General features: G+C 42.3%; 1 pseudogene; it reads right to left on the bottom strand.

Annotated features, from left to right (window-relative positions):
- Positions 1–14,018: 14,018 nt before the first annotated feature.
- On the bottom strand, positions 14,019–14,365 carry LOC139014606 (insulin-induced gene 2 protein-like; annotated as a pseudogene).
- Positions 14,366–15,444: the final 1,079 nt, after the last annotated feature.

Here is a 15,444-nt window from a genome sequence, read left to right as displayed (position 1 = left end):
CTAATTAAGGCCATAATGATTAAAAAGTGTGGGGAAAACAAAATAGGTCTGAGACGCCAAAGACACCTATGAATATTCTTTGGCAGCATTACAAATCAGTGGGGAAATAGTGGTTTATAATACTAAACCAATTGATCAACTTTTAGCAAAAATTAAAATTAAACCTCACTTCACACAATATCCCCAAATCAATTTGAGGTGGATCAAAATTTCCTTTTGAATTAAAGATAAGTATAAAAGTGAAACAATTTTAACGTGTTAGGAGAAAATAAGGATAAATAAGTATCCATCTTTGGAGTGGGGAAAGCACACCTGTAAAGGTCGAATCCTAAAGAACACTTCTACATCGAAACACCATGAACTCTATTAAAAGGCAAATCACACACCAAAACAATAACGACATAACAACAAAAGATGGGCATCTTAATTTATAAAGAACTTATAAACCAATAAAAATCACAAATCCTCCGAGAATATAGAAGATTTGAATATGCAATGCCACCCCCAAAAATATATATATAAAAGGTCAGTAAACATAAAAAACACTCAACCTTCATTAAGTAATCAAAGAAACCCCAATTTTACAGATAATCCTTTTCTGCAACTATTTAATTTGCAAAGATTCTGAACAGCAATTTTCAATATCGTTGTTTGATATATTGCTAGTGGGGATGTAAAAGGACGCAATCTTTGTGATGAGTGATATATATCAAGATTCTCAAAAACTTACCTTTCACCTAGCAATTTCACTTCTAGAAAAAGATCTGGAAACAAGTCATTTTGTACAGATGTGATCATCTTTTAAGATGTTGATAGCATCATAGTTTACAGTTATAATTAACAATAAAACTGTTAAACACTCAGTTGATTTTAAAATGGCACACCCATAAAATGCAATAGTCTGCAGCTATTTAAAATGCAAAATATTTAATATGAGAAAATGTTTACAATATATAGACCAGACTATGAGTTAATGTATAGTGTGCTTATGCTACTGAAAATATGAATGGATAGCTATGCATAGAAAAAATATGTAAAATATTTTACACATATACCCAGGTGTTCACAGAACCTCTCTCTGGGTAGCAGAATTACAGGGATTGTGTGTGTATGCATGTGAACCCTTCCACATTATCCAACTTTCCAGACATAACATGTATTATTTCATTCTCTAACAAAAGCACATCAAATAATCTTATGTTGTGAAATCATTTAATATTCATTTTGCAAACTAAACATAATGAAATTGTTAGCTCAGTATAGTTTTAATTTGCTTTTCTGGGGGTAAGGGGGGCACGATCTGGAACTGAGCTTTTACTCTCCATGTTCATCTGACCTAAATGTATTTTCCATCAAATTACAGATATGAAAACTCTCTTTTAAAGTAAGTTAAATTTAATTAAGCACCAGTAAAACATCACCATTAGAAATTTGAAATTGCTCTAATTAAAATTTCATTCTTGCTTTCAACAGTGTTTAAAGGCTCCAACATATTTAAGAAATCTTTGATAACATAAGGGTTAATTTCTCTGGAGACAATCATATAGTCCTGTAAATATGTACATATATAGACTGAGGTTTCTGCAGCCTTCATCTGTATGCTTCTGTGGGGGTGGGGAGGAAGAAAACAATGTATTGGCAATAATTCAATTGTAGCTTAAGAACAAACACCCCCCCCCCCCCCACTCGCCACTGAACTGAACCTACCGTCTGTTAAGAGCAATGAACTCAAGTCAGTCAAGCATAAGAACAGCTACTCTCATCAGTCATCTTAGACTTTCCTGTAATTCATGTTACTCTGGGCAAAGCTGGTCATTTGGAAAGACCATCTACTCTCCAACATCAACTAAAAGTACGGAATTAAACACAGTTTTCGGCTGAACAGGTTGGCACCCCCGATCCCTGCGTTGTTCAAGGCTCAGTTGTACCCCTTATTCATACCCGGAAGAAAGATAACATTCTTCCACGGACAGACGGAAGAAAACAGTGAAGCATTTTTCCACGAGTGTCTTCCTCCGTGTTTCCCATCCAATATCTCAATAGCGCCATGCAAACATGCATAGAATCCTTTAGACTGCTCCGTGCAGTACTCGAAAGAAGGGGGAACTATATCGCCCTAACTCATAGGTGATGCCTGGGACAACGAAATATTTCACTGTCATAAAAGCTATTTGATAGAGGTAAAAAGAAGGGGGAAAGCAGTTCCCTGCCTTCATTCTTCTTAGAGAAAACAATGCCCTTTACTGTATACTAAAATATCAGACAACACACAACATACTGCAAAACTTTAACACAATGTGCATAAACACGGTGTTCAAATAGTAAACTTTCCCAGTACATGCAAGTAATCTTCTGAAAGATGAACTGTTTCATAGCTACTGTTGTGGAACTTTATAGAGTTCTTCCCCTCAGCATCTGACACTGATCTTGGCACTTGGTAGAAAGTCTGGTGAAGAAACGGCATCTCAATCAGGAGAGGACCCCATGCCCACCTTCAGAATTCACCCCCAGAGGACGGACGGGCACCTGCAGCCCTTACTTCTCGGGACTTCCTCCAAGTCTCCCCTTCTGGACGCCGGCCCTTAATACGCATCTTAACGTGCAGTTTGGGGGCTAAGTTGTGTGCTGCGAGCGTGGCTTGCATCGCCCCGTCGCTGTTCCTGCTGTTGCTGACCTGCCGAAGGCTCTTCTACAAGGAGCAGCTGTGCAGGTGGGCGGTGCAGCGCAGGAGCCGAGCTGCTGCCGGGCGGTCCTCGGCCGCCGCTCACACTTGCCTCTGGGAGCCGGGACCCTCTGCTCCGCTGGGGACGCCGTTCACCAGGTGAAGGGGGCGCTTGGGTGTTGAACTGGCGGGTGGGGGCGCTGGGCTCACACGTCCAGCACCTCCTGGTCAAGAGGCTTCCTCCGCGGCCCACTGGGAAGGCCTGTGCGGTTCGGGCCTCGTGTTTTCTTCTCAAGGGTGTCCACCGGGGTCTGCAGCTGTGGCCCCTGGGAACCTCGGAGAGAAGGGACTGTCGGAGCTGGAGGAACCCCCTCCCGCCTGCCTGGTGCTCGCTGGGGACACGCTGGGGGACGCTCTCTGGCTTCGTGGGGAGGTCACTGTGTCCCAGCCTGGAGCGCCCCTCCCTCACCTCTGTGACTAGAACGCACAAGTCCCTCTGTGAGGCTGTTTAATTAAAAATAAAATAAAATAAAATAAAATAAAATAATATATATATTTAGAGAGAGAGAGAGGAAGGGAGTGGGAGATAGAAACATCAGTGATGAGAATCATTGATTAGTTGCCTCCTGCCGGCCCCCTACTGGGGATCCAGCAGAAACCCGGGCATGTGCCCTGACCCGGAATCCAACCGTGATCTCCTGGTTCACAGGTCGCTGCTCACACTCAGCCCCAGGGCTGGGCCGAAGGAGGTGGTTTTAGAGACACGATCTTATCTACAGACCAGCCAAGAACTCTCTATCGAGTACAGTGGGGCACTGACTTACGAGTGTCCCGACTAACCAGTTTTTTGAGATACCAGCTGTCTCTCAGCTGATTTTTTTGCATTGAGTTGATAGAGTAATTTGAGTTAAGGAACGAGCTCGGTCTCGGAACGAATTAAACTCGTAAGTCAAGGCCCCACTGTATCTGGTCAGAACCCTGGCCCTTATCTGTGCCCAGGTCACCTGCAAGGACTCAAGCACATCTTGTAGATAGATCAAGTTGCTTACCAAAGCTCTTTGGGTCATTGCCATTTTTTTTTTTGGTAAGGGAACATTTATTGGGTAAATTATAGGGGAAGAAAAATAATTCCTAGAAGAAATGGGCTTAGGAAACAAGTGATAAGAGGTAAAGGAAGGGCCCTTGGAGTTTGGAAGGAGGAAGCTAATGGGAAGGTGCCTGGGGCCAGGAGGAGGAGGGGGAGGGGAAAGGCAGGGGGCTCCCAGGAGGGATAGTACCCCAAATTTTTATCTGAAAAGTAGATAAGAAATTAGTAAAATTTTGATGTTGGACAAGTTGTTAGCCAAAAAGTCACAGAAGTGTCATTTAAAAAAAAATCGGAATTGTGAATTGATATGTTTTTTTACTGCAGGTGAAAGTGAATAATTTTTTAAATAATGTGTCTATATTAAAAAATATATAAAAATTACTGGAGAAGCTGCACCTGCCACATTTCCAGCAGAGCCGAACATGTTGGTTAAGGAGACGGATACCATCTGAAGCAAGGCTTCCATTACAATGACACCAGGCTCAAGAAGACCAATAGAACTCACATCCATACAAGCTCAAAGGAGGCACCAGGGCATAAAACATGGAAGGAGAGATGAACCCTTTGCGTGGCAACGCTGCAGGGCATATGCTAAAGCCAGGCGCAGTGGACAGAGCAAGGAACATAATTTAAAAAGTGGGTGGCAGCCATCTTTTTTATGGAATGCATTTCAAGAAGAAGGGTGAGTACGAAACAATAAGATACTTTGAGAGATCACATTCACATAAATTATTTGACAGTATATTGTTTTGATTGTTCTATTGTATCAGTGATTGTCAATCTCTTACTATGCCTAATTTATAAAGGGAGGGGTTGCAATAGTGTCCTCTTGTGGACATTTTGAGATCTGCACCCTAGTAAGGGGAGAGTTGCAATAGTGCCCTCTTGTGGACACTCTGACAACAGCACCCTGGTAAGGGAGGAGTTGTAATAGTGCCCTCTTGTGGACATTGCTAAGTGAGAAAATGGTGAACAACTGAAATCCTTCTGCAGCAAGTCTATCCGCAAACTTTTGGCTAAACTATAGAAACTCGATATGCAATAAAACGACCTGGTTCTTGAACCAGATAAACTCTTTTTATTAGTGAGAAGCATCATAAAGATACTGATTTATGTGTCTTTTGTGTAAGTATTGGAAATTTTCAGCCAGTATATACTATTTATAATTTACGAGAGATTTTAGAAAAAAATTGGCAAATGGATTGCTTTGAATATTAGTAGGGAAGGCTAATGCTACTGAAGCAAATTAAAAAAAAAATCCAACTGGTGACTATAGTAACAACACGCAAGTGATAATAGGCCAAACAACAGCTTGCATATTAGAGGAATGAATAAATCAGTCACCAAACTTAAGATTTGCCCATGTGATATGATCTAATGGAAATAGTTTAATACTTATGATTAAAATCATTAATTTCTTTAAATTAAAATTTTTTTCAATTACATTGGTATACAATAGTGATTAGACATTTATATAACTTATGAAGTTATCACCCCCATAAATCTAGTATCCATCCGACACCTACATAGTTATTACAGTATTATTGTCTATATTCCCTATGCTGTACTTTACATCTCTGTGACTGTTTTTATAACTGGCAATTTGTCATCTTAATCCCATCCCCTTTTTCACCTTTTCCTCAACCCCTTCCCATCTGGCAATCATCAATTTGTTCTCTATATCTATGAGAAATCATTATTAATTTCTATGATTAAAGCAGTCACTGACATTTTGGGTGTTAAAAATAAATCATTTAAACAATTTGAAATACCAACAGTTTTTAAAGTTTTAAAAAATGTACCTAAGCATCTTCAGTCAACATCAGGCACCCTGTTAGACATTTGACCTAGAGTCTCATTTAATCCTCTCAACTTTGTGATACGAGTATTACCAACCTCGTTTTACAGATAAATAAAACAAGGGTCAGAGAAATTAAACAATTTGCCCAAGGTCACAAAACTTTTCTTCTCTTTGCTAAAGAAAACCAGAAGTCTATCTAAGCTAGATCTTTTTGTTTTCTCTACTACATCAGATAATTACCTTAAAAAAATAACAAAATTAGCCCTAGCCAGTTTAGCTCAGTGGATAGAGTGCCAGCGTGTTCGGAGCCTGTCAAGGGCACATGCTCAGGTTGCTGGCTTGATCTCCAGTAGGGAGCATGCAGGAGGTGGCCTATCACTGATTCTCTCTCATCATTGATGTTTCTATCTCCCTCTCCCTTCCTCTCTGAAATCAATAAAAAATATACATATTTTTTTAAAGTTAAAAAACCCACAAAATTACTTAAAGACATGTATAAAATAGTATTCTGGTAATGGTATTATTTTGTTTCTCTCTCTAAATTTGTTGAATTTTGCTAATTAAGAGTGAAGTTAAATAAGAAACCTTATACAGCATTATAAGATCTATAATGATGCTTTTTGTGTATTGTAGAGGTACTTGCTAATGTTACTTGTTTTGCTAATTTGGTCATATATTTCAATTTCTGAAAAAATTGCCAAAAGTTGTTAAAAGGGAACAATGGGCATATTTTTAAAGTTTAGTAAATCAAAACAACATGGGCACATGCTAAAGATTAATTTAGGATCATTTACATATATGGCATCCAACAAAGAAAGAGGTGCTTTTTTTTAAGTGTAGAAAAAGGAATGCAACCTATTTCTTGCAAGGGCATATGAGTGGATCTCATATCCTCACACATGGCTTTGTTTTCAAATTCTTGAAAGTGCAGAAATTCTTTTAATTTAAAGGTGAGGCCATGGAAAATCTGGAACAGCTGTAGAAAACTGTAGAGGAACGCAGTGCCACAGCCACTTTTTCAGCTTGCGACACCACCCCAGGGAGATCTGACCCTTTACTCACCACTGTTCTAAATTATCAAAGAGAGGCACCCCTGTCCCCGTTGCTACAAGCGAGATGCTTCCATGAAATTGTCTCATCAGTTGATCCGCCTAAAGCAGTGGTTCTCAACCTTGGCTGCACATTAGAATCACCTGGGAATCTTTTTAAAATCCTGATTTCTGGGCCTCATCCTCCGGAAATTCTGTTTCTTTGTTACTAATGTTGTGGCCCCACCCCATAACAAAGGAACAGAATTTCCGGAGGATGAGGCCCAGAAATCAGGATTTTAAAAAGATTCCCAGGTGATTCTAATGTGTAGCCAAGGTTGAGAACCACTGGCCTAAAGGATGCTGGGTGTAGAGAGGAACTCAGGCAACCATTTGGACTCAGGAGCGACTCCAGGCTGCCCAAGGAAGAAGGCTCAGAAACGGGCTCAGTTCTGCTCATTGGACAGTAAGACTGAAACAGCCGCATCTCAACACGCTATCCAAGGGACCTGGCAAAACATATCGCCATGACTTCCTTCAAGGTCACGCCAAGTTTAAGTGATTTTTACTGCCCCACATTCCAACGTGTCCTTCCCTATCGATTCACTTCCCCTGGTAGTTCATCATTCTATAGTTATGGCATTTTTATTAGGTAACAACATCTCATCTCTTTTCAGTAATTGCGCTGCTACATTATTTTTGGAAACTTCCACCAGGCACTGAGGGGTTTCCATCAATGTTGAGGGAGGAGTTTGAAAATCCTGTTCTCAAAAGAGACAGGTTAAAAAAAAAAAAAGTAATCTTATTAGGATTTCTGTTTGCAATGTCCAGAGACAAGTTCCAGGGGGAGAAAAGCAGATAACGGAACATTGCGTTGTCCACGGGTAAGACCAGTGCATTGAAAGTAGGTTAAGCTGCTGGAGTAATCCGCTTTCTTAGCCATAAATAGTGGACACAGCTATTTGTTTAATCAAGATCAGTGGACCAGGACTGTGGATTGAAACCACTGGGCTGAGAACGCCAGAAACTATCTGAGCTTTGATACCTGCGAGTGATTGTTTTTTTGCCTGGGGTGGGGGTGGCGGTGGTGGTGGTGTGTGTGTTGCCAATACTTTCATAGGGTTCTCTCCCTAAACCTACCTCTCCCTCCGGGCTGTTTTGATAAGGAGAAGAAATAGTGTGGAATAGCTGTGGAGGTCCCTGGGTTTTGCAGCAGCCTCTGAAGTAGCCGCCAGTGTTTGTGTGTTTCCCCCCAAGAACGGAGTGTTGGGGGAGGGAGGGAGGGGGGGCTTGCTCTGCCCACTCTAGAGAGGCTACACGTCCACGGGGTCCACCCTGCCTGACCCCTCGGGAGAAGCGGGCGGGAGCAGTGACCACAGACATTTCTTCCCCACCCCCCTCCCCAGGGACGCCACCCCCAGGGGGCAGCACTCGTCTGCGCTGGATGCGCGCGAGTGCTGCCCCCTGGAGGCACCTGTGCCGCTCACTGGCCCTCAGCCCCGTGAGCTCAGCATCAGTCCGCACCCCAGGGGAGAGCCGGCCTGTCCAGGTGTCCAGGTGCGAAGGGCGCAGCGCTCCTTCGGCTCCAGCCAAAAGCTGACCATTGCCAAGGAGTGTGGGCCTCATGTGGAAAAACATCCCGTTTTCTAAAAGAAGCTAGAAACCGTGATTCTTGTATGAAATGCCTGATTTTTCAAAACTGGCAACCTAACTCAGTTAAAGAAAGACAAACAAAACAACAGGTGATGTAGACAATTCCTTGTGCAAATGAGAGAAAAGGACCCCTCTGAGCGGGTCCAGCGGGGTGTGTGTGGGGGTGGGGGTGGGGAGGGGGGCAGCCAGAGCCTGTGTGCCAGCCCGTGCGCCTCCTTGCTGCTCCCCGGGCGGCGCTGGCCTAACGGAGCGCGTCCTGGCTCAGCGTCAGCCTCTGCTGCTCGCCGGCTGGGCGCTGCCTGCAGGGACCCGGGGTGCACGGCGCAGGCCGCCTCCTGCAGCCGCCCAGTGAGTCATGTAGCCGCCAGGCTACAAGCCAGACCCTGCCCCGGGGCCTCCGGCTCACACACCCTGGATGATGGAAGCGGCAGCTCGAGAGCAGAAAAGCCAACACCAATTGCAAGCCGACCCTTGCTAAGGGCCCGTAACGTTTAAAAAGGTTCCCACTCTTACTCTCCAGCCTCCTCTGCATGGCGGACCTTGGAGCAGTGGGCAAGTTTAGACGGTCTTTTCCTGAGGTTTTTTCACTTTATATGTGAGAAGGATTTACTTATTTATCTACTTTTATCTTTTTGTTTTTGTTTTTGGTACGCTTCATGTATTTTGTTTTAAAAGCTTACCTGTACTGGTCTACTTTGTGTCAGATCGCTTTATAGAAATTATTTCTAATTCTGCCCTGGCCAGTGGCTCAGTTGGTTGAAGTGTCATCCTATACACCAAAAGGTTGTGGGTTCGATTCCCAGTCAGGGCACATACATAGGTTGTGGGTTCGATCCCTGGTCAGGGTGTGTGGGGGGATACAACCAATCTCTCTCTCTCTCTCTCTCTCTCTCTCTCTCTCTCTCTCTCTCTCTCCAATAAAAATATATCCTTGGATGAAGTAAAAAATTATTTTTAATTCTGGCAACATACTGACAAGGTAATAAAATCCCCCCTAATTTGTAGAGAAAGATTCTAAGATTCAGAGAAGTAATTTCCCCCAAACCAGCTAGGAAACGGCTCTGTGCTGGGCCTCAAACCTAGGCCTGTCTCACCAGGAAGCGGTTGCCGCCCTAAGATGATATGATGACTGTTACTTCTCCCTGAGCTGGCAGAGCTCTGTCTTTTCTCCTGAATACAAGAAAATACCCTATGGGGTGCCTTCTCCTCCCCGCTTTTTATTTCTTGGTAAATGCGAGAACAGTTGTTTTACAAAGTGAAAGATGGGTCTGTGCAGCTCTAACGTTGAAGATGACAGCACCAGATGTACATATCCCAGTGAGTGTTGTTCCCTCACAACACCGGTTGCCTTGGTGATTAGATGCTTCTTCCAACAATGCTCACTCAGAGGTCGTCCGTCACTACCTTTCCGGTGCCTCTTTTGGAGGTGCCTTCATAGCCAGTTTACACACCATTCACAGAAATTAGGCTCATTCTTTCAGTGGCATTTGCTGTTTGAAACCTCAAATGATAATATCCAGCTTCTCCAGCCACTCTGTTCATAAGCTTTGAGCACAAATAAATTGAGGCGATTTCCAAAAATGAATCCCAGTCTCAATGAAGTTAAGACTTGCCTCCAGAAGAATATGCTGGAGGTTTTTAGATTGTCTACGCAAAAGGAGTTCCAAATATTCTGAGTCCAGAAGCACCATCGGTAAGTGTGTGACCTTTGAAGGGGACACACGCACTGTACCGGACAGGTCCTGACAAGTTGTTTAAACTAAATAGGGTGTTAGGATGGTGGATAGTATTTAAGCTTTGAGTCTGGACTCAAGAGCCAGAGAGATTGGGTTCAAATCTTCCCTTCCCCACTTGCTAGCTATGTAGCCATGCATCAATTCCTTAATCTCTCCATGCCTCAGCTTTCTCTTCTATGAAATGGAGACAGCAATAGAATAGGTAGAAGCTCCTAGAACAGTGGGTGGTATGGAGTAAGTGCTATTTAAATGTTGGCTATATATTAAAATCACACATATCACCTTTATCATCACCCTGAATTGTAAACATATTAGGCAAGATCAATAATAAGTCAGGCACGTTTTCTATAAGTAATCATCATCAACTGTAGTAATAAAATATCCTTATGTTGGAAAAGTAATTTTGTTTGGTTGTTAAAATCAAAATGAAATCTGTGAGTCTAAAGGCTCTCTCTCTAAATACGTTTCATTTTATTTTACATCCAAGAAGCCCATATGAAAATAGAGATGCCTGGTATGGCATCCCAACATCAAAAACCTGAAATACCTGTGGCATCTTGGGAAAATATTAATCCAATCCATACCTCTGCACATTTATGATAGGAACATAACCAACATCAAAATGAAAAGGGAACCCACTGTATGGGAGAATGTATATTTGGCAATGATACATTTGATAAAGGGTTAATTTCCAAATTAATATAGAGTATTCATACAACTCAACAAAAGGAAGACAAACAATCCAATTAAAAAATGGGCAAAGGACCTAAATAGACACTTCCCCGAAGAGGACATACAGAAGACCAAGAGACATGAAAAAATGCTCAAAGTCACTACTCATTAGAGAGGTGCAAATTAAAACGACATGCGGTATCACCTCACACCTGTCAGAATGGCTACCATCAACAAATCAACAAATAACAATGCTGGTGAGGATGTGGAGAAAAGGGAATCCTAGTGCACTACTGGTGCCTTCACCACCCTATTGTCTGTATCTATGGGTTATGCATATATGCATACAAGTTCTTTGGTTGATTACCTCCCACCCACCCACCCACTCCAGCCTTCCCTCTGAAATTCAACAGTCTTCTGAAATTCCATGCTTCTATGTCTCCAGATTTATTTTAGTTCAACAGTTTATTTTGTTCATTAGATTCCACATATGAGTGAGATCAAGTGATACTTGTCTTTCTCTGACTGGCTTATTTCGCTTAGCATAATACTCTCCAGGTCCCTCCAAGCTGTCCAAAGAGTAAGAGATCCCTCTTTTTTACTGCTGCATAGTATTCCATGGTATAAATGTATTACAGCTTTTTAAACAATATACTTCTAAATAGCCCATAGGTCAAAGAAGTCTCGAAAAAAATTAAAACATATTTGGAACTAAATAAAAATGCAAGCACTACCTATCAAAATGTGTGGGATACAACGAGAGCAGTGTTTAGAGGGAAATTTATAGCATTAAATGCATATATTAGAGAAGAAGAAAGACCTAAAAGAAATCATGTAATCTGCCTCCTTAGGAAACTGAAAAAAGAAACGATATATCTGGGATCAGGTCTTGCTAGAGGGCCCAAGTAAGCTGCATGAGGAGGAGGCACCCCATGCCATCCACCAAGTTGTGCCAGAGCTTCGTCCTCAGCTCATACGTACGACCACATGGGTAGTGGGTCCCCTAGGAGCAGCTGTTGGAGGAGTAAAAAGGCTGACTTGATTCCAGGATGGGTCACCTTGGCATATAATGGACGACAGAGGGGGACCAGCGAGAGCAGTGAAGGGGGAAATCTTCCATGTGCAGAAGTTTTGGTAGTGCACTTGGTTATCCACTTTGTATGGAAAGAGTAGTGGCCTGGGATTGGAATATATATGGACTCAGACAGTGGTGACCAACCAGAATGTTAAGAATAAAATTCCCTTTGCTGTCCTTGGCCCTATTGGGGCATTTGCTTTCTTGATAGTAATACAGCTCTAATACTCTAATATTTTCATCCTTGGCCCTGTGCGCCTCTCTTTCTCATCTGTCCCATTTATCATTAGAAATCAAGGGCTTATCACTGAGGTCCCTCCATAGTCCCATGAGCTTCTTTGGTCTATTTCCTGCTTCTTTATTGGGACCACTTGTAATAACCCAGTGAAAGTTACTTTTAGTTATTCCCAAGCTTTATAGCTATGTTTCCTCATTGGCAAAAATGTGTCTATAAATTCCCTCTGAAGTCTTATAAAAATATTTTTTTAATTGATTTCAGAGAGGAAGGGAGAGAGAGATAGAAACACTACCGATGAGAGAGAATCATTGATTGGCTGCCTCCTTCATGCCCCCTCCAGGGGATCAAGCCGGCAACCTGGGCATGTGTCCCGACCTGGAATTTAACTATGATCTCCTGGTTTATAGATCGATGCTCAACCTCTAAGCAACACTGACTAGGAACTCTGACTTTTTTTGTGTTCTGCCTTTGTAAAGACTAGGATACATGTCTGACCCAGCCAGACATGTATGATTAACTTCTCTTAAAATTCAAAGGTCTAGACCTGCTCTAGTCATTTCCCCTCTCCCCTATACCTTCTGTCCCCCAGAGTATAAGCTAACTGAGAAGCAAGACTAATCGTGCAGTAAGAGTTTCTTCCTTAGCTGTGAGTGGGACAGAAGTATTCCGGAGCCCCCTTCCTTTGTGTGGGGTGGGTTGCACCCTCAGGGGAACTCTTAGGTACCAGGCTGCAGCCTCCATGGTTAACCCCAGGTGTTTGAGCAGCCTGACGGCAGGTTCCTGATGTTCATTTCTATCTTCTGAGGGGCCAGGTGCCAGGCCAGTCCAGCCCAGCTGGCTGAGGCTCTGACCCTTACTCCTAGTTTCTGCCGACTTTCTTTGTTTGGGGTATTTCTACCTTGATCCATATGTGCATTTGGGGGCCAAAACTGGTCAACAGGATGCCAGAAACTCCCTGCTTTCCAGAATGCCACACTCCTCTTGCTCTCAGATCAGGCCCTTCACACCGATGCTGGCCCAAATGGTACACGAATTCTCTACAACTGCACCCGAGTTCACACTAAGACCTTGAACCTGAACTATTAGCATTTGCAGCCTGGGGGAGTTCCCTGCCTGGTGCCAGCCGCCTCAGCAAGATTCTCACAGTGAATGCCCACATGTCCATCACTTAGCTAGTCCTCCTGCTTTGACAAATTAGTCCCCGTTAATGAGAATTAAGTCCAGAGTAGCAGCTCCCTGATTAGATTCCCCACCCTCTGAAGGGTAAAATTGCTGGCAAAACAAGTGACAAATTCTCTAGAATTTCAGCATTTATCTTAACGGGACTTTGAGGATTTAATTTAGGTCTAGTTGTGACAAAAATACCTTGCCTATTTAATAGTTTTGCTGTGCATTATCAAAAATTAGTCTAGGCCTCCATCTCAACATATAGGGTGTCCCCCCAAAATGTATACACACATTTTGAATAATTATAAAAGCAGTGTTTATTAAAATACATTTTATTTTCAAAATTGAGCTATTGGCTGTTAAAGTGTGTATACATTTTTGGGGGACACCCTCTGTGGGTGTATATATATATATAAAATTTTCCCATAATTATATTATTTAAATTTTCCCTGACTTCAGATTTATAGATATTCAAAAGGGTAGGTATCTTCTTTCAAAGCAAGAAAGGTTTAATTATTAACAGAAAACAAATAATATTAACACATACTCAAGCCACAGTGAAATAGTTTCCTGGGATTATAAAACAGAGAACTACTTATATGCCAGACATTCTGACATCAACTATATACCAAAGGTGGAAAAATATCAGGTATCAAGAACCAATGTAGTCTAAGAATTAGCAGGTAGATAATGGCTTGTAATAAAGCAGTAATTAAATGACTACAGTTATGTTATAGTCGTTAACAACTAAACACTTGTTGATCTTTCCAAGGACAGATAAATACCTTAAAATGTATTCTATTTTTTTTTAGAATTTTCTAAACTAAGATCTTACATTTATAAATATTTACTCAAAATCACTAGCTAACTTATACAAAAAAAATATATTTTTGCCTTCTTCATTCCTGATGAGATTTTTCTGCGATAACTTTACATTCAGACATTGCCAGTTGTCGACCAATATTTCCCATTGTTATGCCTCCAGCAAAAAATATACATGGTAACCAAGAGCAAACATAGAGAAAATCTGGAGAAACATATTGATAAACACCATTATAGACTAGCAGTTGAGAGACCAAGGTTGCCAAGAAAGCAATTCCTACTCCAAGGCCAAAACGAGTTCGAGATCTATCAAAAGTCCACCACAGTCCAATGGAGAGTGCAGCCAGTGTGAGAACTGTATGTTATCAAAGTCCCCTTTAGCGCTGGCATGATTTATACCAACAAAGGCGGCTACACATCGCATTACACTGGAGCACTCTCTCTTTTTTATTTTTTTTAAATTTCTTTCTTGATTAAGGTATTACATATGTGTCCTTATTCCCCCATTACCTCACCCCCCACCCCCTCGCTCATGCCCTCACCCCCCTGTTGTCTGTGTCCATTGGTTAGGCTTATATGCATGCATACAAGTCCTTTGGTTGATCTCTCCCCCTTACCTCCACCCTCCCCTACCTTACCTCTGAGGTTTGACGGTCTTTTAAATTTATGTGGTTCTCCTAGATGCCTGTCAATGCAGGGGTATAATAACCCAGTCACCGCAGAAATCCCCCGCCTCCACCATCTTCTAAAATCATTAGCTAGCTTAATCTCTTCAGTAAATTACACCTCACTTGGGCCGATATTAAATTTTACTTTTATTCTGTGGCCCACGGATACATTCTGGCTCTGGACAATCCACAGTGGATGATTGACACACAAATGAAGAACCATTTGCATGTGATGCAGTCTGGGAAGAGTCTAAGTTGTACAACCTAGCACCACCTAAAGGCAAGCCTATAGTTCAGAACAGTGACTTTCCTGAGCTCAGTAAGTGGCTGAACTGATTTCCTTCAAATCAGTACTCAGTTCAGTGAGAAGCAATGGCTAGGATACCTACTGGCTGATTCCCCCTCATCATGCTGGAACAATGACTAGAATTTAAGGAATAATATGTGAAGTGAGATCATTTAAGACCACCAAAGAACTGACAAGGGAACCGCATGGCTGTTTGTCCCCAGAAGCCACCCTGGGTTCAGTTTCGATGGACGTCCACCAAAGCAGAGCCAATGGTGGGCAGACTGAAGATTCGGGCCCCCCTGTTTAAAAACTTCAACCTAAAGCACCCCAGGCCTGCTCTCGAGAATGAAGAAACAAAACTCACATTGAAAGCATCTTTAAAATTCTATACTTGAGCCAAACATTTGGGAATAGAAACATCTAGACAAATTGGAGGCAAGAGGGGGGATCGAGCTCTCTTCTAACTCAGGGTTTCACAAAGCAGAAGCAGGGAGCCCAGCAGGTCAGCAGGTTCTCCGCGCGGGCGTGAGGGGGAAACCGCTGGCT

This window comes from Myotis yumanensis, unplaced genomic scaffold (genome assembly GCF_028538775.1).
Source record: "Myotis yumanensis isolate MYYU_CA2020_CCGP unplaced genomic scaffold, mMyoYum1.0.hap1 SCAF_7, whole genome shotgun sequence".
NCBI lineage: Eukaryota > Metazoa > Chordata > Mammalia > Chiroptera > Vespertilionidae > Myotis > Myotis yumanensis.
The sequence above is the reverse complement of the archived record's forward strand: the minus strand, read 5'-3'. Positions and strand labels throughout refer to the sequence as shown.